The 25690-nt window shown below is 42.2% G+C and overlaps 1 non-coding gene across 1 annotated transcript; it reads left to right on the plus strand.

The window, feature by feature from the left end:
- Positions 1–924: 924 nt before the first annotated feature.
- LOC116548845 lies at positions 925–1028 on the plus strand. The gene has a single exon (XR_004267564.1). It is a non-coding gene; the product is annotated as a small nucleolar RNA U13 (small nucleolar RNA).
- Positions 1029–25690: the final 24662 nt, after the last annotated feature.

Here is a 25690-nt window from a genome sequence, read left to right on the forward strand (position 1 = left end):
CAGTGGCTCATGCCTGTAATCCCAGCACTTTGGGATGCTGAGGTGGGCGGATCATGAGATCAGGAGTTTGAGACCAGCCTGACCAACATGGTGAAAACCCAGTCTCTACTAAAAATACAAAAATTAGCCGGGCATGTTGGCACGTGCCTGTACTCCCAGCTACTCGGGAGACTGAGGCACCTGGGAGGCAGACGTTGCAGTGAGCCAAAATCTGACCACTGCACTCCAGCCTGGGCGACAGAACGAGACTCCGTCTCAAAAAAAAAAAGAATTACAAGTAGGGCTTAGAGGCATGTGAGTACTCAGGGTGTGGGTTCTCTAATCACCTGTTAGAGAAATCCAGCTGTTTTGTGTTCGGTTTTCGTTAAGTGCCACCAGAATGGTTAATTTTATGTGTCACCTTGCCTGGACCACAGCACCAAGTTATTTGGTCAAACACTTCTAGATGTTTTTTCAAAGTTATTTTTGATGAGATTAACATCTAAATTCGTGGATTTTGATTAAAACAGATTACCATCTATAATAGGATAGTAATTCCCTCATCCAATCAGTTGAAGGCCCTGATAGAAAAAAGGCCTAGCTCCCCTGAGGGACAGGGAAGTCTGCCAGCAGACTGTTTTGGGAGTCAAACTGCAACTGTCACTGGCTCTCCAGCCTGCCCACTTACCCTGAAGGTTCTGGAATTGCTGGCCTCCTGAATCACGTGAGACAATTCCTTAAAATACCCCCTACTTTCTCTCTGTCACCACACACACACACACACACACACACACACACACACACACAGCCTGTTGGCTCTGTTTCTCTGGAGAACCCTGACTAATAGGTACACAACTCTATCAACTCATTTTCCCATGCTGCTAGCTGGGATAAACCTTTTCCCAGGTTTCCTATCTTCATGCCATGCAAAAGTTATCTAATGTGATCCTTTCATAGCTCCTGAGCATGATGATTGGGTTTTCATGCATGTGTGTGAGATGTGCCGCCCTGGAACCTTGTTATGACATTGGCACATTACCTGTCCGACCTGAAAAAAAAAAAAAAAAGAAAAAAAGGAATTTTTTTTTTTTTTTAAGACGGAGCTTTGCTCTAGTTGCCCAGGCTGGAATGCTATGGTGCAATCTTGGCTCACTGCAACCTCAGCCTCCCAGGTTCAAGCAATTCTCCTGCCTCAGCCTCCTAAGTAGCTGGGATTATAGGTGTGCACCATCACACCCAGCTAATTTTGTATTTTTAGTAGAGACGGAGTTTTCACCATGTTGGCCAGGCTGGTCTCGAACTCCTGACCTCAAGTGATCCCCCCGCCTCGGCTTCCCAAAGTGCTGGGATTACAGGTGTGAGTCACCACAGCCAGCCCAGGAAATTTTTTTTTAAGTTATCTAATCCTCCAAATTAGCTCCGTCTAAAATGACACCTGATTTGTTGACTTCAGGAAGTGCTCGTAGCATTTCTCTCTTCTAAATGCTTATAATTCCTGCTGGGCTCACCTGCCCCTTTCAGCCCTCTTTCCACATCCCAGGCTATGGCACTATTTAGTGGACTGATGTCACTCACCAAAGATGCAGATGCCACATGGCTAGAAGAGACAGTTATGTGATAGGAGATGGATCCAAACGACAGTGACAGACGGCCAAGCTGTCTTGAAAACCAGAGGAAATGTCAATATCACATCAAGTTTCAACACAAAGTCTTGCTGATAGGTTTTTTAAAAATCAACATAAATACAGAAAATCTGACGATAGTTTATATCACAAGTGTCTGAGGATCTTGGTACATTTATTCATTCAACAGTATCAATACTGAACTGACAAAAATCCCTGCCCTCCAGACATTTCATTCTCCCAGTAGCTGGGATGATTCATACTGAGTGGGCTTGTGATGGAGCTATGCAAAAAGTTGGCACAGTAGCCAGGCATGGTGGCTCATGCCAGTAATCCCAGCACTTTGGGAGGCCAAGGGGGGAAGACTGCTTGAGTCCAGGAGTTCAAGACCAGCCTGGACGACATAACATAGTAAGACCTTGTCTCTCTATTTAAAAAAGAAAAAAAAAAAGAAAGTCATCAGGGCCATAGCCTTTGAACTGATCACTGCCTTCAGGCATATGCAGACCTTCATGCCAATAAGGGGCAGAGTGAATTCAGTTTTGCTTCTAAAGATTAGGATTGACTTTAAATATGATGGATGTGTTTCAAGAAGTCAAAGTGCAGGCTTTTGTACACATTTGCAGTTTTTCTGTGACAGAGTCCATAGCTTTTAAAGCATTTCGGAAGCATCTACCATGTCTTTAAACCATGATCCATCAGGTGGCAACCATAATGTTACTGGCAATAATCAGGTTTAGTCTGAAAGACCATCTCTCAAGAATACTGTAAATGAGATTCCTGTATGGAATTTAGCAAGGTGAGAGTAGGGATGGAAAAAAGGGAGAGTCAATATCTGGATCACAAAATTCACTTGCATTATTTTTCAAATCTAGCTCCTTTATCTTGACTATAATTAATTTGGTCATTTTATGAGTAAATAAATAGTAGCCGCAGGAAGGGAGCTGGTCATGGGAAAAGACCAAGGCAGGATTAGAGAGTTGGGACTTCCAGTCCCACCCACACCCGTGACTTCTGGGAGGAAAGAGGCGCTGAAGGTTAAGTTGATCACCAATGTCCAGTGGTTTAATCAATCATGCCTACATTATGAAACTGCGGCAGAAACCCAAAGAACTGGGTTTGGAGAGCTTCCAGATGGCTGAACATGGGGAGGTTCCCGGAGGGTGGTGCACCCAGGGAGAGCATGCAAGCTCCGCGCTCCTTCTCCCATACCTTGCTCCATGCATCTCTAATCTGTATCCTTTGTGATATTCTTTGTAATAAACCAGTAAATAGAAGTGTTTCCCTGAGTTCTGTGAGCTGCCCCAGCAAATTAGCCAAACCCAAAGATGGAATTGTGGGTTTGGCTCATTTGAAGCCCATCAGTCAGAAGTTCCAGAAGCCCAGACTTTCAACTAGTATCTGAAGGAGGAGGGACAGCTTTGGAGACAGCCCTCAGCCTGTGGGACCTGATGCTGTCCCCAGGTGGATAGTGTCAGAACCAAATTAGAGCACACCCAGCTGGTGTCTGCTGCAGAACTGATTGCTTATTTGTTGATGGAGGAAAATTCCACACATTTGGTCGCAGAAGTCTTCTGTATTAATTGTCGTTGAGAGTAGTTTGAGAGCTGAGAAAAACAGTTTGAGTTCTTTCTTCTCAGAGGTCACCATCTTGTGTGGACAAGGCACTGTACACTTTCTCCTTAAATCTGACAATTAGTCAAGATAAACATTATTATCTTTCTTTTAGCAGGTTTAGAGAATTTAAGGAACTTGCTCAGCCACATGGCTAATAAGTAATGGAGAAAGACTTCAACCCTGATTTATATGTGTCGAGGCCACCACTTTTCCACTACATCAGGATTATTGCCTCAAATCACTCTTGAGACTTCTTCTCAGGGTTTCTCCAAGTGGGTGTGCAGATAGCACCCTGCCCAGGAGAGGTGCAAGCATAGACAGTGAGGGACTAGCCGATGCACCCTTAGCTTGTCCTGGCCTCTTCCACAAAGGGTGCTTTCTCCTAAAGGGGATGCCTTTTCCTAAGGCTCACAAAGGTGTGCCCTATCCCTTCCAGCTGACTGGTCCATGCAAAGTCAAAATATTAGTCATAACATTATTTTATGACATTGATTTGAGTGTGATGATGATTAATTTTCATATGCCCTTTAAAAATAATTATCATATGCATACGATTGTATGTTTGCTAATGATATGACATTACGAATACTAACTGCAGGGACCAAAGCCAATAAAATTTGGCTGCAATTAAGAAAAGTAATTTGTTATCAGCGAAAAGAAGTTCTACTCTATGTTCACAGTGTTAAAAAAATTAGTAATTGCCAAGCATGGTGGCTCAAGCCTGTAATCTCAGCACTTTAGGAGGCAGAGATAGGTAGATCACCTGAGGTCAGGAGTTCGAGACCAGCCTGGACAACATGGTGAAACCCTGTCTCTACTAAAAGTATAAAAATTAGCTAGGTGTAGTGGTGTGCACCTGTAGTCCCAGCTACTCAAGAGGCTGAGTCAGGAGAATCACTTGAACCTGAGAGGCAGAGGTTGCAGTGAGCTGAGATCGCGCCATTGCACTCTAGCCTGGGTGACGAGAAAAGCTCCATCCCCTCTAAAAAATATATGAGTAAACACATGGTTTTCATTAATGAAAATGTAGCTAATAACATATGCAATTAATCAAGACTTTTGGATAGCAAGGATCCTTCCATGTCAAATCAGAGCAAAGTTATGTTACAAATATACTTCTCTCTCTGTCAAGAAAATGTGAAACTATGAAGAGTAAATTAACTCCTCACACTTCCAAAAGCATATAATAAAAATGCTAACTCCTTCAATTAAAAAAATCCTATTTTCTATATCATAAATAAGGTCACTGCAAAGAGGTTGATGGTTAATGAGAACTAATGCATGCTTTAGCAAAAATGTGCAACACAATCCAAAAAGACAATTGTATTGTTTTCCTAGTGTTCCTGAAACAAATTACCACGAAATTGGTGGCTCAAAACAACACACATTTATTATCTTAAGAATTTTAGAGGCCAGAAAACCAAAATGGGTCTTACTGGGTACTATGGTTTTGATGTGTCATTCAAAGTTTATATGTTAGACACGGTCTCTAATACAAAAGTGCTTAGAGACGAGATCTTTAAAAGGTAATTAGGCCATGAGGGCTCTGCCATGGTGAATGGATTAATTCACACTCTCTCACCATATAATGCCTTCTACGGTGTTATGATGCAGCAAGAAGGCCCTCGTCAGATGCCAGCGTCTTGATACTGGATTCCCCTGCCTTCAGATCTGTGAAAAATAATTTTTTTCTTCTTACAAATTACTCAGTTTGTGGTATTCAACACAAAATGAACTAAGACACTGGGGTAAGTCAAGGTGTTGGCAGAAGTCAGGCCCAATGACTCATGCCTGAAATTCCAGCACTTTGGGAAGCCAAGGTAAGAGGATTGATGGAGGCAAGCCTGAGCAACATGGAGGTGATCCCCAACGCTACTAAAAATTAAAAAATTAGCCAGTCATAGTGGCATGCACCTATGATCCTAGTTGCTCATGAGGCTAAGGCAGAAGGATCGCTTGAGCTCAGGAGTTCAGTGTTACAGTGAGTTATGATCGTGCCACTCCACTCCAGCCTGGGTAACAGAATGAGATCCCATCTCAAAAAAAAAAAAAAAAAAAGAAAGAAAGAAAGAAAAGAAAAGGTGTTGGCAGGGTTGTGTTCCTTCTGGAAGCCCTATGGCAAAGTTTGTTTCTTTGCCTTTTTTAGCTTCTAGAGGCCACCTGTATTTGCTGAGTCTTGGTCTCTTCCAGCAATTATATGTTTCTAGCCTCTGCATCCATCATACAAGTGACGATGGCTCTGCTCCTCCTGCTTCTCTCCTAAAAGAACCCTTGTGATTACACTTGATCCACCCAGATACTCCAGGACACACTTTTGGGGAACAGATTTCCACCTACCATAACAATGTTACTCAATGCCAGTATTTCTTGTTCTAACAATATTCCTGAAAAGAACATAATGTTTAGATATAAAACTCATGAACAAAAAAAGTCTTATTCATTAATTATTACTAGTAGATTAGCATCACAATTTAGAAAATACTTTCTGGGAATGGGGTGCTAACCTACTTCAAATACTTAAATATTAAGCCAGTTTCATCACTGGAAGTCATAGAGGGAAGGAGGCCACGCAGGGCACAGGGAATCTCAAAGGTGAAATGTGAAAAGTGATTTTGGGATGTGATACTGGAGAGGGACACAGCAACTCAGAGAAGTCCCTGAGCCCATTTTATTTATTTATTTACTTACTTACTTACTTATTTATTTTGAGACGGAATCTCACTCCATCACCCAAGCTGTAGTGCAGTGGCACAATCTTGGCTCACTGCAACCTCCCTCTCCCAGGTTCAAGCAATTCTCCTGCCTCAGCCTCCCAAGTAGCTGGTATGCAGGCATGCACTACCATTCCCAGCTAATTTTTCTTTTTTCTTTTTTTTTTTTTTTTTGTAGCTATGAGGTTTCACCATATTGGCTAGGCTGGTCTCAAACTCCTGAACTTAAATGATTCGCCAGCCTCAGCATCCCAAAGTACTGGGATTACAGGTGTGAGCTACCATGGCCAGCTTCCTGAGTCCATTTTAGATGAACTTCTACAGGTAAAAGATTTCTCCTTTTCATCCTCACCATCCTTCGTTTCTTTTTCGTTTTGGTAGTTTGGGTTGTAAAACCAAGAGTAGAGCTTCCTAACCCACGCAACTAGGACACACATGAAATCCTTGCCAAGTAAATTAGGTTGTATGCTCTCCATTTATTTCTTTTCTACAGCAGTGTCAACCATGAGTCAGCAACAGTCACAACTTGATAAAAATAAGGCCAATTGATACGGAGCGTTTGCCACATGCCAGGCTTTCTGCTAGGCACTCCATATGCATTGTTTCATTTCATTTTCATAAAAATTCTGAGAAGTAGTTGCTATTATTGCCAGTTTTTGAACAAAAGTTCTCTGAAAAGAAATTTGGAGAAAAGAGACTTTATTCCAATGAACACTTTGAAAACCAGAGCAATGCAGCCTCCTTGTATACCCCTCTTTGATTTCCAAGGATATACCCAGCTTAATATATAGGTAAGAAGGTGCACACCCCATTCCCAGCCTTGCAAACCACAGTCTGCAAACTGGGAAGATGCCACCTTCAGTCTGTGAACAAAAGTTCTCTGAAAAGGAATTTGTAGGAAAGAGACTTTATTCTAGTGAACAGTTTGCAAACTGGGAAAGCAGCCTTCAGTGTAAAAGAAAAGTGCATTCCAGAGAGAACAAAGAGGGCTCAGGTTTTATAGCAAAACTTCCCACCCAGCTTGCCAATCAGGTCTGTTTATGAAAATAAAGGATTCCAACTTTCTTAGCTCTGATTGATCAACACAGCTGAGTTCTGATTGGTTGGTAGAGCTGCACCCTGATTAGTTTACATAGCTGAGTCCTGATTGGCCAAAGCGGGTGAGCTCTGATTGATTGGTTCAGGTGAGACCTGAAAGTCTCAAAGTTAAAAGGATGTGGGTTTCAAGGGAACTCAGAATCTATGTTTGACCTCTAATAAGCAAATGGCTGCTTGGCCCTGTTCAAAACTTAGGCCCAGTTAGCCACTCAGGATCCATCTTGAAGGATTGACTCTTTCGGGTTCACATTTACTCATTACATGTATTCACAATTTAAAGAATTAGAAACACAGCTTTTTCATTTGTAAAATAATCAAGTTGCATAAAATAATCTCTAATTTTCTTTCTGTCACTAAAATTTTATGACTGTTAATGCTAAAAATTTATCCAGATTTATAGTGAATAGAGCACCTAACTGTATTCCAGCCACTAAGCCATGCATTTTCATGAATGCTATTTGGTAATAGGTGACTACCAATGTGATTGGAGATGCTATTACATACACTGGTAATTCAATATTTTGAGGATTTCAACCACCAATTCAACTGTATTCTGAATGTACCGCATATGCATTTCTCTGATGTTCACGGCCGAGTGCTTGGTTAAATAAAACAAATGTGGCCAGGCGCGGTGGCTCACGCTTGAAATCCCAGCACTTTGGGAGGCCGAGGTGGGTGGATCACGAAGTCAAGAGATCAAGACTATCGTGGCCAATGTGGTGAAACCCTGTCTCTACTAAAAATATAAAAATTAGCTGGACATGGTGGCGGGCGCCTGTAGTCCCAGCTACTAGGGAGGCTGAGGTGGGAGAATCGCTTGAACCCGGGAGGCCAAGGTTGCAGTGAGCCAAGATCGTGCCACTGCACTCCAGCCTGGTGATAGCCTGGCAACAGAGCAAGACTCTGTCTTTAAATAAATAAATATTAAAAATGTAAAAACATGGCATGTAATTGTTTATTGCTTTTTGTTTTGGACAAAATAATAAGCAACACTAACAAATGACTTTGCAACCACAGTGATTTTTCTTTCACCATTGACTTCTTAGGGAAGAATTAATTGGATGTAATGCAGTTTTTTCTTCTAACATAACAATTCTCTGAACCTTACAGATTTCAAGGGGGTAGGAGGCATGAGGGAGTGAATAGGACAAAAAGAATTATTTCTATTGAAAAGGAGATGTGGCTGGGCTCCGAGGCTCATGTCTGTAATCCTAGCACTTTGGGAGGCTGAGGCTCAGGAGTTCAACACCAGCCTGGCCAACATGGGGAAACCCCATCTCTACTGAAAAACAAAAATTAACCGGGCATAGTGGTGTGTGCCTGTAATCCCAGCTACCTGGGAGGCTGAGGCAGGAGAACTGCTTGAACCTGGGAGGCGGAGGTTGTGGGTAAGCCTAGATCAGGCCACTGCACTCCAGCCTGGGCGACAGAGTGAGACTGTCTCAAAAGAGAGATGTTTGTAAGAGGCCAACAGCAGTTCTCAGCACCAGACCCAGGGTAGGAAGCTGGGGAGAGTGAATAGGACAAAAGAATTCAATTTAAAAGGAGATGTTTCTCTATTAATATAATCCCAGCACTTTGGGAGGCCGAAGTGGGAAGATCAGTTGAGGCCAGGAGTTCAAGAACAACCTGGGCAATATATGGAGACCCCATCTCTATAAAAATATATATTAAAAAAAAAAAAAAAAAAAGAGGCCAGGCACTTATGCCTGTAATCCCAGCACTTTGGGAGGCCAAGGCAGGCAGATCACCTGAGGTTGGGATTTCGAGACCAACCTGACCAACATGGAGAAACCCCCATCTCTACTAAAAATAGAAAATTAGCCGAGCGTAATGGTATATGCCTGTAGTCCCAGCTACTCGGGAGGCTGAGGCAGCAGCATCGCCTGAACCAGGGAGGTGGAGATTGCGGTGAGCCAAGGTTGCGCCATTGCACTCCAGCCTGGGCAATATGAGTGAAACAAGAAAGAGGGAAAGAAGGAAGGATGGAAAAAAGGGAAGGAAGGAAGGGAGGGAGGGAGGGAAGAAGGGAAGGGAGTAAGAAAGGAAGAAGGAAGGATGGAAAGAAAGGAAGGAAGGAAGAGAAGGGAGAAAGAGAGGGAGGGAGGGAGGAAGGAAGGAAGAAAGGGAGGGAGGGGAAGGAAGAAAGGAAGTTAGTTCTCAGCACTGCTGAAGAGAGGAATGAGCCATCTTCATCCACGAGTCATCCTGTCTACTCTTGTTGAAGCTTCCCTGGGTACCACAGCTCAAGTGGCCCACCTGAGAGGCGGCTCCTGATAGACCTGCTGTTTATTAACTGTGTCATTAAGGGTGATTTCTGTCTCTAAAACAAACTTCTCAAAGTTTTACTTTAGTTTTGAAAAGTAGTGTTCCTGTGGTGAGTAGTCAGCTGAATGATTTTAAAAGCCCATCTTTCAGGGTTTCACTGTGGTAGATTATTCCTTGCAATAAAAAAAAAAAAATTCTTGACAATTAATGAATCATGATTTTTAAAATTTTGTTTTGTGAGTATGCCTCTGTTTCTTTAAAGCTCTCATCAAGAGGACCTCATCTCTCTTCTCAATCATCACTATGGCAAACTTTAACAAGTTAGTTAGAATTTACAAAACTGTGTCAAAAACACTGTTATGTACTTCAGAAAGTAAAGAGTGGGAATGCATGACTTTTTCAAGTTCCCTTTACATAGCAGGTTGTATGTCTTTCAGCAAAAATGAAACAAAAAATAATACATTGAAATAGGTAATATTCAATTTATTAAAGTTATACATTCACAAAATTCATTCCTCCTTAAATTGAAGTTCAGCGTATAAATTTTATTGTTCTGTTTTTAAGGTTAGCAAGTTTTAATGATCATTTTTGAAAATATTTTGTTTACTAGTTGGTCCCCTTTATGAATGTACTAAATAAACACCTTGAAACAGACTATGTAACTTAATTTCTTTTCCATGCACTTCAATTAACTGACCACATTTAATAGTTCTTCTAAGTCTAATGAATTAAAGTTAAAATGCTGTGAAACTTGGCCGGGCGTGGTGGCTCACGCCTGTAATCCAAGCACTTTGGAGGCCAAGTCGGGTGGATCACCTGAGGTCGGGAGTTCAAGACCAGCCTGACCAACATGGTGAAACCCCGTCTTATAAAAAATAAATAAATAAATAAATAAATGCTGTGAAACTTAAGTTATCTGTAAAATCCCAGCCCTGTCATAAGCAGAACATGATTCCAAATCACTGGAAATACAAGGCTGTCCTGTTTCACCAGCAGACCAGCTTCTCTTTCATTGTCAATGCATAAATAATAAGGAAGTACAAATTTTAAAATAAAAAATATCAATACCTCGATTTTGCTTCTTTTAAATGTTTATACTTAATTCTAAGCTTTGTCAGGGCAAGAAGATGCTTACTCAGCAAGTAAATAATTATATTGTCTCTCACAATTTTAGGAATTGCCTTCCCATCTGTTTTGGAAATTGACTCTCAGGAGGCTGGAGAGTCACATTGTGACCTTGAGTCTTGCCTCAAATGTCATCTCCTCGATGACTGCCGGGTTTCATACTGAAGCCTGCCTTATACCTTAGCACTGTTGTTCATCTCTACTACCCTGCTGGATGTTTCCTTGGTGCTCATCTTTAACATGCCAGATAATTGGTATCTGTGTCATACTTATGGTATATTGCCTGTCTTTTCCCATGAGAATGTCATCTCTATGAGGACAGGAATCTTTCTAGGTCTTTTGCTCATTGACAGATGTTAAGCACCCAAAACTGTTCCTAACTTATTTAGAAAATAGGCCAGGCATGGTGGCTCATGCCTGTAATATGCCCGCTGGAATTTTGCCATATCTACACATATGTAGGTACAGTATACATATATGTATGTACATACGTATGTCTCTATACAGGATGTAGCCTTTTCAGACTGGCTTCTTTCATTTAGCAATATGTATTTACATTTCTTCCATTCCTAGTGCCTTGATAGCTGATTTCTTTTTAGCACTAAATACTATTCCATTGTCTGTGTGTAGCAAAGTGTATTTAGCTACTGAAGAACATATTTGTTGCCTCCAAGCTTTAGTAATCATGAATAAAGCTGCTATAAATATCCATGTGCAGGTTTTTTGTGCTCATAAGTTTTCAACTTCCTTGGATAAATGCCAAGAAGTGTGATTGCTAGATGATATGGTAAAAGGATCTCAGTTTTTTTAAGAAACTGCCAAACTGTCTTTCAAAGTGGCTGTACTCTGGCATGCACTGTGTCCTGTGCTGCACAAGGGTTCAAAGTCCTAAGGTGGAACAGTGGGGGATAAGAAAGACACAAACACAACATAAAGAAAGCTGGGCTAGGCAGTCCAGGAGAGAGAGGATGTTAGTCTCTCTGGCCCTCACCTGTCTTAGAGTACTTTATACGTTCACAAAGCACATAGCAGAGGGAGGGTGCAGTTACTCAGAACAGCCTGTGGTTATTATTCTCATACTTCAGATTAACACACTTTAGCTAACAACTATCCTGCAGCAAGGTCAGTGAAAGCTGGTTATCTCTCTAGGCCCGTCTCTGTTCTACCTGGAGACATACACATCCTCCTATTATGGTTTCACTTCTCTGGAATTCACCCAAAGTTCACAGCAGCCTTGCTGCTGATCCCCCCAGAGGAGGTGGGCTACTCTGGCTCTCTACACTGTACTATGTTGCATTTCCACCAGCAATGAATGAGAGTTCCTGTTGTTCCACGCCCTCACCAGCATTTGGCGTCATCTGTGTTCTGGATTTTGGCCATTCTCATGAGTGTGTATGGTATTTCACCATTTTCTTCTTAGAAAGAAAAAAAGTCACCTATGACAGATAACAAGCCAATGCTTACTTTTTAGATCAGTAATTGGATTTATAGAAGTTCAGAAAAGAAAGAGGTGGGTATAGATAGTAGTGAATAAAATTTCTTGGGAAAGGAAGTAAAGCTCAACTAAAAATGTTTCATGCTGGCCAGGAGTGTTACAGGGTGCATACCAGGCAAAGGCAGAAATGCAAGCAAGCAGAGTGTGGAAGGAGAGATGAAACCCATGTGTTCTTTAGACCAGCGATCCCCAGCCTTTTTGGCACCAGGGATAGGTTTTGTGGAAGACAATTTTCCCACAATTGGAAAAATTGTGTGTTGGGGGGTGGAGGATAGGTGGTTTCAGGCTGAAACTGTTCCAACTTAGATCAGCCATTAGATTCTCAAAAAGAGAATGCAACCTAGGTTCCTCGCATGTACAATTTACAATAGGGTTGGCACTCTTGCAAGAACCTAATGTCGCCACTGATCTGACAGGAGGTGGAGTTCAGGCAGTAAGGCTCACAACTCATCTCCTCCTGTGTGGTCCAGTTGGTTCCTAACAGCCCACGGACCAGTACCAATCTGTGGCCCAGGGTTTGGGGACACGTGCTATAGACAGTGGACAGATGTACCAAAAATAGTAGAAGGCTCTATATTGGCCAATAGATTTTGCAATACCAGCTATCTTGCAGAAAGTATTTCCTGTGTGCCAGCTACTGTGCTAAATACTTTATCTGCATTACCTGTATTATCACATTTAATCCTCAGGGCTATTTTTTTTAACTTTTTACTTTTACGTAGCTTTAGACTTAGAGGAACTTGCAAAAGAGTTCAAAAACTTCCTATATGTCCTTTAGCTAGATTCTCCAAATGTTAGAATTTTATCACATTTGGGCCAGGTTCAGTGGCTCACACCTATAATCCCAGCACTTTGGGAGGCCAAGGCAGGAGGATCTATTGAGTCCAGGAGTTTGAGACCAGCCTGGGCAACAAAGCGAGACCCTGTCTCTACACAAAATGAAGAGAAATTTAAAATTTTTATCAGATGTGCATAAATTTTTGCTGAACCATTTGAGAGTAAGTAGCCAACAACATCTTGCCACTTTACCCCTAAATATGTCCATGTATATTTTCTTTCTTTCTTTCTTTCTTTGTGACGGAGTCTTGCTCTGTTGCCAGGCTGGAATGCAGTGGTTCAGTGGTGTGATCTTGGCTCACTGCAACCTCCGCCTCCCCAGTTCAAGCGATTCTCTGACTCAGCCTCCTGCGTAGCTGAGACTACAGGTGCACACCACCACGCCCAGCTAAGTTTTTGTATTTTAGTAGAGATGGGGTTTCACCATGTTGGCCAGGATGGTCTCAATCTCCTGACTTCGTGATCCACCCACCTCAGTCTCCCACCATATATATTTTCTAAATGGCAATGTACGCAACCACTGTGAAATGATGAAAACTGAGAAATCAACAGTGGCATAGTTCTGTTACCTAATCTGCAGATTTTATTCTGGTTTTGTCAGTGGTTCCCCTTATGACTTTTATAGTTATTGTTATTTTAATATTTTCTACCGGTGCTGGGTCTAGGTAGTACTTAGTCATCACTTCCCTTTAGTCTCCTCTAAATCAGTACAATTCCTCAGTGCTTGTCATTTATGTCCTTGACATTTTTGAGTGACACATGACATTCTTTTATAGGATGTCCTTTAATTTGAATTTGCCTGATGCTTCTTCATGTTTAGATTCAGGTGTGCACCTTCTCAGCAAGAATACCTACAAGATGATGCTGTGCCCATCTCAGCGCATCTCAACAGAAAGCATGTGAGATCTTTTTCTCCCATTGCTGGTGGTGTTAATTTTGATCATCTAAGAAGTCATACTGACAGATTTCTCCACTGTAGTTTCCACTCTTCCCATTTTAATTAGTTAGTATCTTGTTGAGAGATATTTTGAGTTTGTAAATATCCTATTTCTCATAAATTCTCACCATTCAAACCATGATTTTAGCATCCATTGATGATTTTCTGCCTGAAACAACTGTTACTGCGTGACAGTTGCCAAAAGCTTTCTTTTCTAATCCCATTATTTCTTCTAAGTTTATTGATTGGCATTCAACTGCAGGGAAGAGCTTTCCCTTCTCTCCCACTGATTTGTACATTTATATCACTATAGACTCATGAATTCCCATTTTGTTCCATGGTTTACTCTCCATTACTATCATTATTTGATACTCAAATTGTTCCAAATTTGGATGGCGAGAGCTCTTTCCAGCTAGTTCCTGTTCCTTTTGACGTGCCCACACCATTATTTGAGCACTTCCTCAACTACAGCATAGCAAGATTCTAGGCTCATTCAGTATTTTTCCATCGCAGGCTTGGAATCAACATGCTAGAGCTGTTTTTGTTTGTTTGTTTTTTAACATAGTAGAGTTTTGAGGCAGGTACTGTCATCATTCCTATTTTATAAATAAAAAACAGAAGCTCAAGAAGTTGGATATGTGGTTAGAGATATCAGAGGAAAGAAAGCAACTCAGTAACATTTTGCTACCACGCAAAACCATGAGGGAAACACTATTAAAATAGCAGGGCTGTGGTAGTGATTCGGGAAGACCAATTTAACTCCCATTTGGGATTAGGGACCACTACTCCCCCATCCTGGGGGACTGGCTAGCATGCGAACTCTTGCCAACTTCATCCTAGACAAAGATATAGAGAAAATAGAGAAGACAGCCTCAGCAGCTGCTGCAGTACCTGCTGGAAAACCAGATGCACTCCACATTGGGGTTTAATTGTCAAGCACTCAATGGAAACTGGATTGCACTGAATTTTGAACATCTTCAATTTTAAGATTTAGCAGAAACACGTTTTCTGGGTTTTTAAAAATAAATTTTTATTATCATTGGTGAACGTGATGTATCATCACTGGGTTTTTACTATGTGACAATATATTTTGTATTGTTTATTGAAAATGTAATAAATTACATCATGATGCAGTAAGACAATTTTTTGAAAAGAATCCTCTTATCCCCACACCCCAACATTATTTTTGACAGCTTTATTGAGCTAGAATCTTTACAGCATGAATTTCAGCCATTTAAAATATACAACCCAAGTGGTTTTTAGCATATTTACAGAATTGTGCAACATCGCATTTTTAGAACGTTTTTGTTGCCCAAAAAAGAAAGCTTACGCCCATTTGTAGTCACTATTCACTCTCTTCCTCATGCAGCCCTAGGCAACCACTAGTCTACTTTTTGTCTCTATAAATTTACCTGTGCTGGATATTTCATAGAAATGAAATTATGCCATATATGCTTATTGTATAGCTAATGACTGGTTTATTTCACTTAGCCTAGTGTTTTCAAGTTTCATCCATGTCATAGCATAATATCTCAACATTTTAACTTTTCTATGCCATCATAGCGTCCCTCTTCCCAGGCAGTACACATCCTCGACTTATTTTCATTCTGCTTTCTTCAAATACATATGTTAAGTATGTTTTTATTTCTACAGAATTTTCTTCTAAGCTTTAACGGCTGTACCAGTACCGAATCCCATGACATATCCCCCTACAGTGGAAATTTCCAGGCCTGTTATTTCAGACAATGCAGTCATTCCTGTAATCCCCTACTCATGCCATCATTCAAGATGAATCTGTTTACAAAATCTGAGCTAAAGGATGACCCATAACAATAATCATTTTACTACTCAACTGTTCCCTCTTGCAGCTAAATGAAGGTTTTGTCCTCAGGAGACTGTGACATCATGTCAAGGGCTGACAGGCCACAGCAACTGACCTCCTCATCTGGGCTTCTCCCTGGAAGAAGTGGAAGGCATTGTCATTGTTCTTCACAAAGGGCCACTGTGCCAAGACACAAAGTAAACAAGCAGAAATGACAGCCTGCTTCATTATAGTACTAGCACTTCTTTCTCACACTCGTTTCTTAGTAAACAGACATGGGTTTTTTTTTTTTTCTTGTTTTTTTTTTTTTTTTTTTTTTTTTGAGATGGAGTCTTGCTCTGTCACCAGGCTGGAGTGCAGAGGCACGATTTCGGCTCAATGCAACCTCCACCTCCTGGGTTCAAGCGATTCTCCTGCCTCAGTCTCCCGAGTAGCTGGGATTACAGGTGACTGCCACCATGCCCTGCTAATTTTTGTATTTTTAGTAGAGACGGGGTTTTACAGTATTGACCAGGCTGGTCTTGAACTCCTGACCTCGTGATCCCCCCACCTCAACCTCCCAAAGTGCTGGAATTACAAGCATAAGCCACCGTGCCTGGCCTTACTTTTTACTTTTTATTGGTGGATATGTATTCAATATGTCAAATTTATGTAAATATAAATAATAGGCCGTCCTAGGTGCCTATTATCCAGCTTTGATAATCATCAGCCCATGATTAATTTTGTTTCACCTGGACATTTACCTCCACTCTCCACCTCCATCAACAAAAGCTTCTTACTGAAAATTATTCCAAATATTTACTTCATTGTCCCTGCCCTGTCATCCCACAGATGCATTTATTTTCATTTTATTTTCATCAGATTATTTTGGGAACATTACTATGTGTTTGGCACCATGCCGGGTCCTGGGGATACAAAGATGAAGATGACATTGTTCGCAGTTTACAGACCAGGAACCAGAAACACAAACATTGCATTTTATTATAACATGACTTTGGAGGATGGACAGATCTGATCCTGACACAGCCTGGATCAGGAAGTGGTGAGGTTCACAAATAAAACCATTAATAGTAATTACGTGCTGGGGTGAGGGTAAGTTTACAGTGAAGTTGATAGTATGGAAGTGCTTATGTGCTGTTATTTTAAAGGTTCCCTGGGTTAAAGTAGCTACAACAATAAGGCTGGAGCCGGCTAAACTGAGAAGCAAGTCTGATGGAACCCTGGGTCAGCTGTACTGGGCACGAATCACAGTCTAGAAAACCCAGAGTACCGCAAAGTCACCAGAACAGCCCTTCTGCTTTCCACATTACCACAAATTTCTCCTAAGGTGAGGCCTGCCACTAGCTTGAATGGGGAAAGTCCAGGGGCAGGTATAAATTAATATCTTCATAAATTAGTATCAGCCTCACTGGTATGAATCTAAGTTAAAAATGTATATAAACATATAAAATATATATGTATCTATAACTATATATAGCCAGCCAAAAATGGGAAGCATTTGAATTGTCTCTGTATTAAGCTGGTGCAAAAGTAATTGAGATTACTTTTGCACCAACATAATTAAACCGGGAAGAAGCTTTGCCTGCTGGATGAAAGGGGGTGGCTCCTACAGGCTACCTGGTCTAGGCAGCTGATGCCCCTGACATACAGGGACAGTTCTTTGATGCAGTGATCAGTGTGTGTCCTTAACAGACTGCTCCCAAGGTAATGGCTGCTGCAATCTGCCCACGTGTGATCTGTCCACATGCCATCCGCCCACCCTGGGATCTGTGCACGCACACAGGTCTCTGTGGTCCAGGAGCCAGAGCTGGGATGGGTTTGAAGGAACCATGAAAGGCTCCCTCTCATTATCAGTTTTGCAGAATGAACAAGAGATAAGCAGGCAAAGACAAAAGACTCAGGGTGAGGCCATAAAGATAAGCAGAGGTACCGAGGCAGGAAACAGCACAGCCGGGTCACAGCAATGTAGCACCCACTGGGTCAAGTGCAAGACAAAAAGTATGGAAGGAACACAGGCAGGCGAGAAAGGCAGGGCCAGGCTCGAGAGGGATTCCGGTGTCCTGTGAAGGAAGTAGGCTTCAATGAAGGCTGAGGAACAGGATAGGTAGCGCATTAGAAGGACCCCTCGAGCAGCACGTGGACGGTACATGGGAGCAGAGGATCCAGGGCAGAGGGAGGCAGCCTTCAACCAGTTCAGAAATGAATCAGGCCGGGCACGGTGGCTCACACATGTAACCCCAGCACTTTGGGAGGCCAAGGCAGGCAGATCACCTGAGGTCGGGAGTTTGAGATCAGCCTGACCAACATGGAGAAACCTCATCTCTATAAAAATATAGAATTAGCTGGGCATAGTGGCATATGCCTGTAATCACAGCTACTCAGGAGGCTGAGGTGGGAGAATGGCTTGAACCTGGGAGGTGGGGGTCGCAGTGAGATTGCACCATCGCACTCCAGCCTGGACAATAAGAGAGAAACTCCGTCTCAAAAAAAAAAAAAAAAAAAAAAAGACATGAATCAGTGAACCAGAGCTGTCATGGGCAGGGTTATGCCCTGAACCCCACCCCCAACTCACGTTGAAGTCTTGACCCCCAGTACCTCACAATGTGACATATTTGGAGACAGGGCTTTTATGGATTCATTGATTGATTGAGACAGAGTCTCACTCTGTTGCCCAGGCTGGAGTGCAATGGTGTGATCTCAGCTCACTGCAACCTTCACCTCCTGGGTTCAAGCGATTCTCATGCCTCAGCCTCCCCAGCAGCTGGAATTACAGGCATGCGCTACCAAGGGGCAGATCCTTCATGGGGGCAGATCCCTCCTGAACAGCTTGGGCTATCCCCTTGGTAACAAGTGAATTCTTGCTCTATTAGTTCACAGGAGAGCAGAGCTGGTTGTTTAAAAGAGCCTGGCAGCTCCTCCTCCCTGCTTGCTCCCTCTCTCACCATGTGACAGGCCTGTTCCAACTCTGCCTTCCACCATGAGTGAAAAATTCCTGAGGCCTCACCAGAAGCAGAAGCTAGCACTATGCCTTTTTTTTTTTTTTTTTTGAGATGGAATCTCGCACTGTCACCCAGGCTGGAATGCAGTGGCACAATCTCAGCTAACTGCAGCCTCCGCCTCCTAGGTTCAAGCAATTCTGCCTCAGCCTCCAAAGTAGCTGGAATCACAGGCGTGTGCCACCACGCCCAGCTAATTTTTGTATTTTTAGTAGAGGCACAGTTTCCCCATGTTGGCCAGGCTGGTCTCAAACTCTGGACCTCAAGTGATCCACCCACCTTGGCCTCCCAAAGTGCAAGGATCAAAGGTGTGAGCTATCACACCTGGCCTACTATGCTTCTTATACAGTCTACAGAATCATGAGCTAAAATAAACCTCTTTTCTTTATAAATTACCCAGCCTAAGGTATTCTTTTATAGCAATGTAAAATAGACTAATACAATGGCCATCTACAAGGAGAGGGTCCTCAGAAGAAACCAACCTTTCTGACATCTTGATCTTGGGCTTTTAGCTCCAGAATTGTGAGAAAATAAATTTCTGTTGTTGAAGCCACCCAGTCTGTGGCAGCCCTAGCACACTAACACAAGGGCTCAATAGGAAGTGGAGGAGGGTCAGGAAAATCGGCAAGACATCAGTTGCAAGAAGGAATAGAGAAGAAAGGATCGGGAAGGCCTCCCACAGTTCTTGCTTGACAACTGAGTAGAAGACAGCGTCACTAACTATAACAGGATCCAGGGACGAGTTGGACCTCAGGGCCTGTGGATGAGACATCCCCCAAAAAATGCATAGCAGATAGCTGGATGTAAACATCTGGAGCATTTCAAGAAGAATGAATCGACCACGATTCTTGTCCTATTTCTGGGACCCTATTGCTGCGTGATCTCTCTGAGCCTCAGTTTCTTCAACCATAAAAGAGGTATACTGGCCAGGCATGGTGGCTCATACCTGTAATCCCAACACTCTGGGAGATCAAAATGGGCGGATCTCTTGCAGGCAGCAGTTTGAGCCCAGCCTGGCCAACATGGTGAAACCTGGTCTCCACCAAAAACACAAAAATTAGCCAGGTGTGGTGGTGCATGGCTGTAATCCCAGCTACTGGGGAAGCTGAGGTAGGAGAATTGAGTGAACCTGGGAGGCAGAGATTGTAGTGAGCTAAGAGTGCACCACTGCACTCCAGCCTGGACGACAGAATGAGACTTCCTCTCAAAAAAAAGAAAAAAAGGTATATTAATACCTTCCCTGTCTACCAAGGAGAGAAGTTGAAGGGGCAAATGATAAGAATACAGTACATGTAAAAATTTCCCAAAAACTGAATAAAGCAGCATTTAAAATATATATATAATTATATATAAGCTTTTCTGGGACACCAAAAGATAATTTTAAAGCTTTGTTAAGTTCAGTTGAGGCCTTAAGAACAATTTGCCTCAAATGACAAACTTCTTTCTGGGCATGGTCTTTTTATCAAATCCTGGATCTGGTAGTTACAAGTGTTAATTTTGTTGTTATTGCTGCTCTGTTTGTTACCAAAAGCTATAACTATTTGGTGGCAATTTGCCACTTCTGAAGTCGTAATATACTGGCTTATAATGCCATAATGACTTATAACTACACAATTACATGCATTTCTTTAAGATTTAACAGGAAGAATATTATAAATCAGGGATAAATTGTTTCATAAGTGAATAAGAAAGATTAGAGAAGTAATGAGCTTTGACTGCCTTAGGTATCGTTGCTGTGATTGTTAAATGCTAATAGTTTTAGCATTGATACTGTATAATACTATCACAAGTGTATATGTTGTAATAATCATAATCAAAGTAATCCATGGTGCAAAATAATTTCTGGACCTTGATTCTTCTAAAAATGGAAGTGGTCTGACCACCTTTTGCCACTAGGGGGAAGCAATCTATTGGCCATAAACTCATATCCTAGCAGGTGTGGGTGCTGGTTGGCTCGAAGAACCTTGAATGATTCTCTCAGCCCAGAGTCAACTCTGGATTGCACTATGCTTCCAGCTTCAAGTTCCAGTTGAATAAGGAAAAACCTTTTCATATTTTAGATAATGTTGCTAAGTATAATGAGCGTTATTTCTTGGGGTGTTGCAGGACCCTAGAAAACAAACTTAGAACTTTAGAGGCCTTACATCCTATGATTCATCTGTAAAGACAGTACAGTGTGCCTGAGCAGCTGCTAACCATGCTTATTAAGATAAATCCTCGATCTTGGCTTCCCAAAAACTATGTAGGTATCCGAAGCAGGGTGCTTGTAGACATCTGGTTTTGTGACGACAAAGATATTCTTATTTCCCAGTAGTAACTGTAGTAACCCCTGTAACCTATGGAGAACCGAGTTTGGAAATAGCCGTACATGCCTTCTTTTCACTCTGACTGTTTTGCTTTACTGATTGACACTTCATCGATTTCAGCTGCTGCTGTCAGCTGGGCCGCTTGTGTGGTTGTCTCCGTGGAATCTTTTTCCTCGAGCTCTGGTACTGATTTATGACTGCCAGGTTCTGTTCTAGACCCAGTCTTAACTTGGGGCTGTGGCAACTCCTGCTCTGTAGCAGGAATGGTTTCTGTGGCTTCACTGGGCGTTTAGTGCAGAGAACACAAGACCAGAAGGGTGGCAGAAAGACAGCCAGCAAGAAGACAACAGTTTCTTTTTAAAAAACTAAATGGCCTGGGCAGGGCGGCTCACACCTGTTATCTCAGCACTTTGGGAGGATGAGGCAGGCAGACCACTTGAGGTCAGGAGTTTGAGAGCAGCCTGGCCAACATGGTAAAACCCCATCGCTACTAAAAATGCAAAAGTTAGGCCAGGCATGGTGGCTCATGCCTGTAATCCCAGCACTTTGGGAGGCCAAGGTGGGTGGATCATGAGGTCAGGAGTTCAAGACAAGCCTGGCCAATATGGTCTTTACTAAAAAATAAAAAATTAGCAGGGCATGGTGATGCACACCTGTAATCCCAGCTACTCGGGAGGCTGGGGCAGGAGAATGGCTGGAACCCGGGAAGGGGAGGTTTCAGTGAGCCAGGATCATGCCACTGCACTCCAGCTTGGGTGACAGAGTGAGACTCCATCTCAAAAAAAAAAAACCAAAAAACCAAAAAGTACAAAAATTAGCCAGGTGTGGTGGCATGCTCCTGTAATCCCAGTTACTCAGGAGGCTGAGGCAAGAGAACTGCTTGAGCCCGGGAGGCGGAGGCTGCAGTGAGTCAAGATCGCACCACTGCACTCCAGCCTGGACAACAGTGTGGGATTCCAACAAGTTCACAAACAATATGATTCCACTTTTATAGCATTCTGGAGATACCACAATTACAGAGATAGAGAACAAATTCAAGGTTGTCAAGGGTTAGGGATGTGACACAGTAAGTGTGACTACAAAGGGGTAGCACAAGAAGGATCTTTGTGGTGATGGAATAGGTTGGTATCGTGATGCCAGTGGTGGTTACAAACATTTGCATAGTGATAAAGACCATCAAACTGTTTGAACACCTTAAACCAAAGTGCTTTCCCTGGTTTTGATATTATACTTGTTATCTAGATGTAGAAGTAACCATTGAGGAAACCAGTGAAGGGTAAGTGGAATTTCTCTGTACTTTCTTTCCAACCTTCTGTGAACCAATACTTTTGTTTGTTTGTTTGTTTGAGACAGAGTCTTGCAACCTCCGCCTCCCAGGTTCAAGCAATTCTTCTGCCTCAGCCTCCCAAGTAGGTAGGATTACAGGCGTGCACCACCACACCTGGCTAATTTTTGCTTTTTCACTAGAGACGGGGTTTCACCATGTTGGTCAGGCTGATCTTGAACTCCTGACCTCGTGATCCGCCTCCCAAAGTGCTGGGATTACAGGCATGAGCCAACATACCTGGCAAAAATACAAAATTTTTAAAAAAGCAATTTAAATCTAAAAATCTAAAAAAAAACAAAAAAAATTTAGCTGGGCGTGGTAGCCCATGCCTGTAATCCCTGCTGAGACTGAGGCAGGAGAATCGCTTAAACCCAGGAGGCAGAGGTTGCGGTGAGCCAAAGTCGTGCCATTGCACTCTAGCCTGGACAACAAGAGCGAAACTCTGTCTTAAAAAAAAAAAGTAAGAATATTGGTATACACCAAACAAAAACACATCACCTGGTCGGGCACAGAGGCTCACGACTGTAATCCCAACACTTTGGGAGGCCAAGATGGGTGGATTACTTGAGGTCAGAAGTTCACAACCAGACTGGCCAACATGATAAAACCCCATCTCTACTGAAACTATAATCGCTTGAACCCGGGAGGCAGAGATTGCAGTGAACCAAGATGGCGCCACTGCACTCCAGCCTGTGTGATAGAGTGAGACCCTGTCTCAAAACAAAAAACAAAGCGAAACAGAAATAAAACACATCACCATCCCTAGACTCCACATTCTACTCTAGCTGTATGCTAATGCTTCCAAAACTGGCCTCACTAGCCGGCACTGCTCACCTATTCTCCAGACCCATACACCAAGCTGCCATTGCATATCTCCACTTGGATATCCTCAGGTTCCTCAAACTCAATTTGTGCAAAATGGAGCTGTCTTTCCTGCTGCCTCCTTCATTACCCTCACCACAGTTGCTTCTCCTCCTGGCTCCTCAATTCCAGTTGAAAGCAGGATATCCACCTTCGTGCTTAAGCTAGAAGTTTAGGAGTCATCTTTAAATCTTCTCTTCCCCTCACTCCAGATCCACTCCATCTGTTACCAAGTCATCTTGATCCTACCCTCCAAGCAGCATAACAATTTTCCACCTCTCTCCTTTGCTTTGGCCACCATATAGGACAAGCTACCATCAGCTCTATCCCATGGCCCAGAAAAGCTTTCAACAATTGGACGCTGCTCGCCTATACAGCTCCACCTTCTCTTCACTGTCTATACTGCAGCCACATCTACTGTAGAAATAAAAAGTTCCTCTTCAAAGTTTCCCTTCTTGTTAAAAAATAATAATAATAATAAATGTTAGAAATAATAGTTTCTTTTAAAGACTAACTTTCTTCAAAGCCTCCTGGCTTTTTGCTGGTAACTCTTTGTTAAACCCTATCCTAAATAGCTGTTAGATATAAGGGAATAAGTACATTCTACATCCTTGTACTTTAACCAAGATATTTGTGCTGGACACGCTCATTGGCACAACTCAGCTTGCAACCTATGCCCCTTCCTTATTTAGTAATGGTATTGCTTTTCTAAGTCCTTTCACAAGCAACTTTCTCTTTTCCTTTTGTTCTCCATTGCCTTTACCTATTCAGGAAAGTTTTAAGTTATTAGCCAATCAGGTTTAGCTTAGACTGTGAGGTACAGCTCCAACTGACTGAGATCAGACACAGCAGTAAGGACCCAATGCATAAGGAATAAATATTCCTGCCTTTCCTTTGTTCACTGTGCTTTTGTGGCAAGATTGCTGATGGACAGCACCCTTTCTCCAGAAAGTAAAATTGCCTTGCTGAGAGATCCTTTGTCTCACTGCTGATTTTTCTTTGTGGCACAGAGCATCTGTTTCCAACATCCACCTTCTCCCAGTTCCTTGAAAGACAAGCCACATTCTTCTGCCTTTCCGTAAGCCCTTCGCTCACTTTCCCTCCTCACCCGTAACAGTCTTGCTTATCATTCAGGTTGCAGCTTTAGTGTTAATTTTTCTGGAAGAACTTTCCTGACTCATGAAGACTCTGTGCAGAAGACTCTGTGCTCTATGGAGCAACGTGTATTCCCCTCTCACAATCTCTGCTCAGCACATATCATTTGTGAATTGCCATTCTTCCTTGCTGCATGATGTGCTGAATAAAGGCAGAGATTATGTCCTTGTTTATCTTATACCCCCTGTGTGCCTATCTCATTACCTCCCACATAGTAGGTCATCACCATATTTATTGTGAAGGAATGAAGCAAATTGATAAATGCTGGGACTCATGAGAAACTGAAAGAATGAAGTGAATAGATAAATACTGGGGCTCACGTACCTCAGGACACTCTTGCCCATCTTGCCCACCTGCCATATCCAAAAGTATCTAGAGCACTGTTTGAAACAAAGAAGCCATTCAATAAATATTTGCTGAGTAAATGAGTGCATGCACATGGCGAAATTCCATCCCAGTCATCTGAGGAGGAATACATTATTTAGTCTGTGATACAGTTACACTGAGAACATCCTCTTAATTCTTAACTGACAAAGCAATCCAGAGACCAGATTACACAGAAAGGAAAAAAATATAAACAGAAACAAGAAATAATATCTCAGGTCTTTACACATTTTATTTAACTTCCCCCAGGTGAATGCATTTTTTCACAACTTATTAGAAGACAAGATTTCTTTCTAAAAGGGTTGAATCAGAGAAACTCCAGATTTGGGGGTCCCAGGCCCAGGTCAGAGAGGGGGAGCTGCCTAACAGAAAATAGGGAAATTAAGTGAAAAGCTACAGACTGAATTATATGACCCCAGATATATTTCTCCTGACTTGCTCCCAAAAAACTGGCAGTCAGGCTATTAAGACAGACAGGCAATTGAAGGATCCCCTTTAGGGAAAAGGGAAAGCCCAAGGGAAAATCCTGGTAGAGTTTAATATTGGGTGATGTCTCAATGAAATGATGGGGTCCCACCTAATCACTCTAAAGTAATACCTACTGATTATCAAGCCCTTCCCATGAGCACAAAGAGGTTTCATTTAGTCTTTCAGTCCTTACTTTTTGTTTGCTTGTTTTTGTTTTTTAATAATTTAAACTTTAACTTTAGATTTGGATGTACAGGTGCAGGTTTTTACATGGGTATATTGAATGATGCTGAGGTTTGGGGTACAACTGATCCCATCGCCTGGAAAACTGTTGAGTGAACAGGGCACTAACATAGTTCGTTTTTCAACCCTTCCCCCTCTCCCCACCCCCAGTCTCTCACTTATTCAACAGCCAAAGATCACCAGGCATTCAAAGAAATCCCGCCAACATCAAATCAAGAGACCAAAACAAGCAAAGAAGAAATCAGGACTCAGAACAAACAGGGCCAATTCAGGAAGCAGAAAAAGAAAATTCAGAGAAAGTGTAATTAATATCTATGAAAAGATAATAACTATTGCATCAATGAAAAAAGAAAGCTCTTGGAAATTAAAATTTTTGGTACCAGAAATAAAAAATTCATAAACAAAAAGACAAGGAGATGAGAAATAGATCAATTTAAAA

Source organism: Sapajus apella, unplaced genomic scaffold (genome assembly GCF_009761245.1).
Source record: "Sapajus apella isolate SASKATOON/1434 unplaced genomic scaffold, GSC_monkey_1.0 scaffold5, whole genome shotgun sequence".
NCBI classification, from domain to species: Eukaryota; Metazoa; Chordata; class Mammalia; order Primates; family Cebidae; genus Sapajus; species Sapajus apella.